Below are 7,177 nucleotides of genomic sequence, written 5' to 3' on the forward strand. Positions count from 1 at the left end.
AAGGCGAGCTGAAAAGGATAGTGGAGATAGCGCAGCGGGTGGTGCGGCGAAAAAAAGGAAGAAACCCGTTGATCGCCCGCTGCCTACCGTCGATCGCCCAGCCACCGGCGTTCTAGAGGTGGTGGTGGCCGTGCCGGAGGGTTTGATTACTGTAGAGCGGCCCCTTGCTGCGATTTACGAGGAAATGCGTGAGAGAGTGTGGACGCGAGCTCCAGGTGCTTCTGGTAGCGAGGGGAAACGGTTTGAGAGAGCCGAGCGTCCTAAGAGGCCGGAGTCCCTTTCGGTCGAAGATGCCTACCGTATAATCGTCGCACCAGATCTACCGGCGATCTCTGCAGTGTATCGACTCGGAGAGCCTTATGAATTAGTAGCTTTGGATGAAAAGACCAGAGCCCATCACGCGGGTAGCGCGAATGAACTCATCATTTACGAGGAGCAATTAGAATCGGGGATGCGACTGCCGCTCCTGCCCTTTTTTATGGAGGTGTTGAAGGAATATGATTTGTGTCCTGGGCAAATTCACCCGAATGGCTGGAGAATGATGGTCGCCTTCTATTCGCTGTGTCGTTCTGCCGGGTATCGGGCAATAGGTCTAGTCTTTCGTGAGTTTTTTAAACCGAGCAAAGGGCAGCGATCTCAACATGTCACTTTCTCTCATCAGAAATTCAGAGTGATGGGTGGGTTGAAGGATAAACTGTCCGAATACCGCCACCGTTTCTTTTTGGTGAGGAAGCTTGATGGTGATTTTCCCTTTCGGGTTGTGTGGAATGATGACCCCATGGACTCCAGTCGGTGGTTGAAGACCCGACCGAAACTCCCATTCGAGGAGAACTTGGTGACGCATTTGAAAAGTCTACCGGCGGACAAAGATCACAAGCAGGATGTAGATGAGCTGGTTCGTCACTTTCTTGCCGCCGGTTACTACATTTGGAATAAATGGCGGATGGCCGATATCAGAGGATGGTCGTCCGCGGATTTTGAGAAATGGAAAAGGGGATATAAGTTCAAAGCTGGGGAGTTGGCAGAATTGGAGGCGATCTCCGTAAATGTTGCCGTTGTAGGTGAGGGGCTGGGATCGCATTCTTTGTGAATTATGTCGTATAAAATGTGTTGTCCGTTATTCAGAAATCTGATGTTTTTCCCCTTTTTGTGCATGCAGGTCCAGGAGATCCTCGTGTCAGTATGGATTTTGACCCTAACGAATTTAGTGTTGGTTTGGAAACCGCTGACGAGGCATTCGGAGGGGCTTCGGGTTCACTGGTTTCATATTCCTCGCTCGAGGATGCGAACCAGGTGGTGCAAAGCATGTGAGGGGTTCTCGATGCGCGGGAAGATGCTGATGGGGTAGTTGATGTCCCGCAAGGGAAACTTGTGGTTGAACCAGTTGCCCAAGAACCTAAGGGAAGTGTGGAGATGATCGGTCTTGACGAAGAGACAGTTGGCAGTCCGACCCGTGGGGTGCTTGCTCGGAAGAGAAAAAGGGATACGGGGAAGGCCGTTGACGAATATGTGACTGGGGAGAAGTCTTCTGAGGAAGGTGTTGCCGGGGCCAGCGAGGGTGTCAGGAAACCCTGCTCGGATGGCGGGAACGAGCTGTCCGCTGATGTTCCGGATCGGGTAGGGGATCATCCGGAAATGGTCAAGAGGATGGAAATGAAAATTTCCAAGTTCAGGGATTATGTGATGAATTTGTCGGTGCACTCTGATATGATGACTTCCGATCTGGCTCGCGCGATGGCCCGTGTGGCCCGGGTTCCCGGCGAGCATCAACGGATGGAGGGGGCTTCGAAAATGAACTTGGGCCTGGAGACCTTATCGGCCCTTGGTGTGGTGAGTTCGCCTATTCGCATTCTTCAGCCTTGTGTCATCTTTTGCAAACTTTTTATCGTCTAACTTTCGTTCTTGTTATGCAGTCTATCCAGAACGCAGCCCGAGTTTTCGACATGTGCGTTAATGATGAAAAAGCTTTTCGTGATATGGAAGACGGTTTGCGAAGATCTATTGGCGATCTCGAGGAAGCGAATAAGAAATTGGCGGCCGCGCGAGAGCTTTTGGATCGTCGCGAGGCTGAGATTACCGTCCTGTCGGAGAAGCTGAAAGTAGAGACGGCTGGCCGAGTGGAGCTTTCCCAGCGTTTGAAGCAAGATGTCGAGGAGATTTGTGCGTACCGGGTGTTGCTCAGGATGGCAGTCGGGTGGACTCGCCGAGTAGCGAAGATTTTGAAGGAGAGGACGGGACGGGCGGCCGAGATGGCCGAGGAGAACGACTCTCTTAAGCGACAACTGGAAACTGCGCGCAAAGAAGCTGCTGATCTTCGCGCTCTGGCTGGTCAGCGTGAGGAGAAACTCGTAAAACTAGACCGTATGATGCTGATTACCGCAGCTCATGCTGCAGGTTACAACGTTCCCCCGGAGGTGATCTTTGCTCCGAACATCTATGATAACGCTGTCCAGGCGAAAGCTGTTGAATTTTGTAGTCGTTTTAAGAAGTAATAGGCAGTCTGTACCTTGATTTTGCTTTTCCAAGATGTAATGATGATTCGTACAATTTGAATCTTTTTTGTGATATTGTATTGCACCTAATTATGTTTTGCCTGTTGATGTGATTGTGGTGCATTGTGGTGTCTTTCATGTCTTTTCCTCGATGTTCTATAAATAGGAGTCAGATTTTTCGGTATGGACTTGCAACTTGTTTGGTTTTTACCACTTTGCTTCCTTCTTGAGATAATTTCTTTGGGAGAATGTCGTTTCGGGACGTCGTCGATCCGACCCGAGTGTTGGAGGTTCAGAAGGCAATATCGGCGATGTCGCATCCCTATGTTTACTGCCCTCCGTCTGAGGAGAATGATGCGGAGAGGAAGGTGAGGTACTCGTCCCCTGTTTGGATGAACCGGGACTGTATATCGTAAAGGAGAAAAGTGGAGAGTGAGAATTCCGATCCTTATACCGGATCTGTCACCAATTCCTGTGATGTTGTGGTAAGCGCAGTTTCTACCACAGAAAAAAAAATTTGGTCTCATGAGGGCATCGGATATCTCCTCCCTGATGAGACCGTCGCTCCGGTGCTCAACCCGCATCCTTCCTGGATCAAGAGGCTTCTAGCCGACGAAATGGAAAGGGTGTTGAACTTGCCCCATGAGGTGGAGTACCGTCGGGTAGGGCGTCATGCTTCACCAACGCGTCCATATGGACCAACGTTCATTGATCCCATCAAACCGCGAAGCGTGGTTTTCCTAGAGTTTGCGCAGCAGGGTAGCCTGGGTCCCATTCCTGCTAATCCTAACCATCGCGTGACCCACGTGGGCAAAGCCTATTTTTATCATAGGCAAAATGGTCATAACACCGATGAATGCGTGGACTGGAGAGTGATGCATCAAGATTTGATGGACGAGGAGGAAATCCCAGATCCTGATCGTCCTAAACCTATCTGAATACTTGTGTTTATCCGACTTGGTGTAGCCCTATTAGATCCTGTAATGGCTCTATGTAGTAGTGCCCAAGGTTTGTGGTGTAGGATCGTTGTTGTCGTTGTAATTTACCCTTTTATTTCAATGTGGTGTGTGATGACCTGAAATTTGAGAGTTCTATTTTATGCTGAAGCTTGGACTAAGCGCATTCCAACTTGTTTGTTGCAAGTCGTTCGATCTCATCGAAAAGCCGTAAAGGCCTGCACTTAAACGCTTGGTTGGCGGAGAACACGATAAGGTTCTGTTCGCCCGAAATTATTGACTAAATGATAGTTAGACGATGTAGGAGGCGTTCGATACGATCGAAGAGCCTGATCGTTTGAGCATTAGAATGCTTAATTGGCGGAGAACGCGATAGGGTTCTGTTCGCCCGAAATCGTTAACTAAATGTCAGTTAGACGATGTAGGAGGCGTTCGATATGATCGAAGAGCCTGATCGTTTGAGCATTAGAATGCTTAATTGGCGGAGAACGCGATAGGGTTCTGTTCGCCCGAAATCGTTAACTAAATGTCAGTTAGACGATGTAGGAGGCGTTCGATATGATCGAAGAGCCTGATCGTTTGAGCATTAGAATGCTTAATTGGCGGAGAACGCGATAGGGTTCTGTTCGCCCGAAATCGTTAACTAAATGACAGTTAGACGATGTAGGAGGCGTTCGATACGATCGAAGAGCCTGATCGTTGAGCATTAGAATGCTTAATTGGCGGAGAACGTGATAGGGATCTGTTCGCCCGAAATCGTTAACTAAATGACAGTTAGACGATGTAGGAGGCGTTCGATACGATCGAAGAGCCTGATCGTTGAGCATTAGAATGCTTAATTGGCGGAGAACGCGATAGGGTTCTGTTCGCCCGAAATCGTTAACTAAATGACAGTTAGACGATGTAGGAGGCGTTCGACATGATCGAAGAGCCTGATCGTTGAGCATTAGAATGCTTAATTGGCGGAGAACGCGATAGGGTTCTGTTCGCCCGAAATCGTTAACTAAATGACAGTTAGACGATGTACCCAAAATATTGCGAAACATAATTTGCGTATATTATTGATAATATCTTTTTAATGTTTGGACATTCCAGCTATTGTCGAAAGCCACCCCCTCCAGAGAGGCAATTTTATAAGCTCCGTTGTGGAGAACAGTGTCGATTTTGTACGGACCCTCCCATGATTGGCCGAGCTTTCCTTGAGCTAACGGGGACTGCGCAGCTGCGGCGTCTCTGAGCACAAGGTCCCCAACCTGAAAAGTGCGGGGACGAACCCTTCTATCGTGATAGCGCGCGATATTCTGCTTATGGGTCGTGATGTGCAACAGAGCATCAAGGCGCTCTTTTTCGAGTCGGTCGCCGGCTTCCTTGAGTTCTGCATTGTTGTCGATTTCTTCAAAATTGGTCTGTCGGGGGGAGCGAAGAATGACTTATGATGGTGCCATTGCTTCCGACCCGTAGGCGAGAAAAAAGGGGGTACGGCCTGTTCCTGTGTGCGGGGTGGTGCGGTATGACCATAAGATTGCCGCAATGTGATCGGGCCATGCCCTGCCTTGATCGGTTAACCGTGCTTTGATCCCTCGAAGTAGCGTTCGGTTGCTTACTTCCGTGAGGCCGTTGCTCTGAGGGTGAGCTACCGATGTGTATCGGCCTTTGATACCCCAGTCCGCGCAAAAATCGCGAAACTGGCTACAGTCGAATTGCTTCCCATTATCGGTGATGAAGGAGTGGGGGACCCCGAAACGGTAAATAATAGCTCGCTTGAGAAAACTGATGACGTTGTCAGCGGGTATCTTGGCGAGGGCTTCAGCTTCGATCCATTTGGTAAAATGATCGACTGCGACAACCACGAAACGCTTTTGTGCTAAAGCCATTGGGAAAGGGCCGAGCAGGTCAACACCCCATACTACGAATGGCCATGGTGTTATGATACCCTTAAATGGGGCCGTCGGGGCGTGATGGGTATTGGCGTGTAGTTAAACCCCTGGAGCCGGGCCTTTTTCGCAATTGCTCGGGCTCCCTTCAGCACTCTGCTTAGGAAATAAACCGGAAAAAGATCTGTCCCCTCCTCCTGAGTTAGAACGACCCCTATTGTTTCATCCGTGATGGTGAAATATAAGTGAATGTCCCGTTCTGGCTTCGGCACTGAGAGCAGAGGGGGAGTTGCGAGAAAAGTTTTTATGGCGTTGAACGCGGCCTGGCAGTCAGTCGACCACTTAAAGGGGTGCTCTTTTTTGATTGCTTTATAGAACGGGAGACATCGCTGAGCCGAGCAGGAGATTAAACGTCCTAGAGCGATGATTCTTCCATTGAGCCTTTGCACCCCTTGCAGGTCGCGTGGTGGCTGATGCGGTTTCTTACGAAACCTCACTAAGGGATAAGTGTACCCCGTCGTTATCAAGTAATAAATTTCTAAGTTTAAGTCCAGGTTATCGTCCACAGGATTTATTTCTGCAAGTACCGAATTACTAAGTCTCGAATGTTATCTAGGCTTAGGGGGTTTTGAGTTTGGTTTTGTTTAATTAATCTACTCCTAGGTTGAATTACACTAATTCTAATTAAGTTATCTAATTCTAGCTAAGTTATTCTAAGCCTAACTAAATTACTCTACCCCTAATTGATCTTTTACCAAAGCAATTAACTGAATGAACATGAAGGAATACGATGATAACAATGATAGAGTGTTTAAGCAATTGAATTGAAACTAAGTCGCTTATGTCCAAGGCGATTAACCCGACCTATCCTCCTAAAGTCCCTAGTTCGTGATTCCCTTGTAAGGCCGAAACTAGCTCTAAGGCTCAGTAATTTGGGCTTAATCTTCTATAGGGTCGTCAATCCTATAGGCACTGACTAGGTCAGATTCAGCTCGCAATATGTGCCAACCTAATTTTGGGATTATCGAATGAGTTAAACCAATCAGACAAAGCGTAAGACAAAGATTAAAACATCAAAACAGTTGAATAAACAAAATCTATATTATATATCAAAGATGAAGGAATTGTCACGAAGTTACAATAAACCTAGAATTCATAGCATGTATCAGAGGCTAGACAGAATATAAAAGAAGAAAAATCCCTTTCAGGGAACCTGTCTACCAATGCAGGCGCCTTTCTAGGATTTAAGGATGGAGCTTGAGTAATCCTCGGTGAACGGAGCTTCGGAGGTGTCTTTAATGGAGGTTTGAAGGTTATGGAGGAGATGGAGAGGATTTCTCAAGGTGGAAGCTAAGCTAATTACAAAAGTAAAAGATATCTAATTTACAATTGGAAATTCCTATTTATAGCCGCGTCTCGAGTCTCGTTTTGACCTAATTTCGTGTCCTTGTTGGTGTAGGAAGATGTGGGGCCGAACGTGGCTTCGTGGGGGCGGAATTGGTCTTTTTGACCAATTCCCGCAGGTCTGCTCGCCGAGCAGGAAAGGCTGCTCGCCGAGCAGGATTGCGACGAGCAGGCTCCTGCTCGCCGAGCAGGCCTCTGGCGGCCTGCTCGGCGAGCAGAAATGGTCCGGGGGGCCCTGTTCGCCGAGCGTTTTCGCCCGAAGCGCGCTCGATCCGTGCCGGATGACTTCCAAACCCTTTTTCGTCCGAACTTACACCTGCACACGCATAAAAACTCCAGAAAACATTAGTCCAAAAGCCAAATTGATCCGTCAATCGCTTATTTTGAGCAAACGCTTCGTTTGGTGTGACTTTTGACGGACCAATTAGCTTCAAAAGATAACGGAATTCTA

The sequence above is a fragment of the Euphorbia lathyris genome, chromosome 2, assembly GCF_963576675.1.
Source record: "Euphorbia lathyris chromosome 2, ddEupLath1.1, whole genome shotgun sequence".
Lineage (NCBI taxonomy): Eukaryota > Viridiplantae > Streptophyta > Magnoliopsida > Malpighiales > Euphorbiaceae > Euphorbia > Euphorbia lathyris.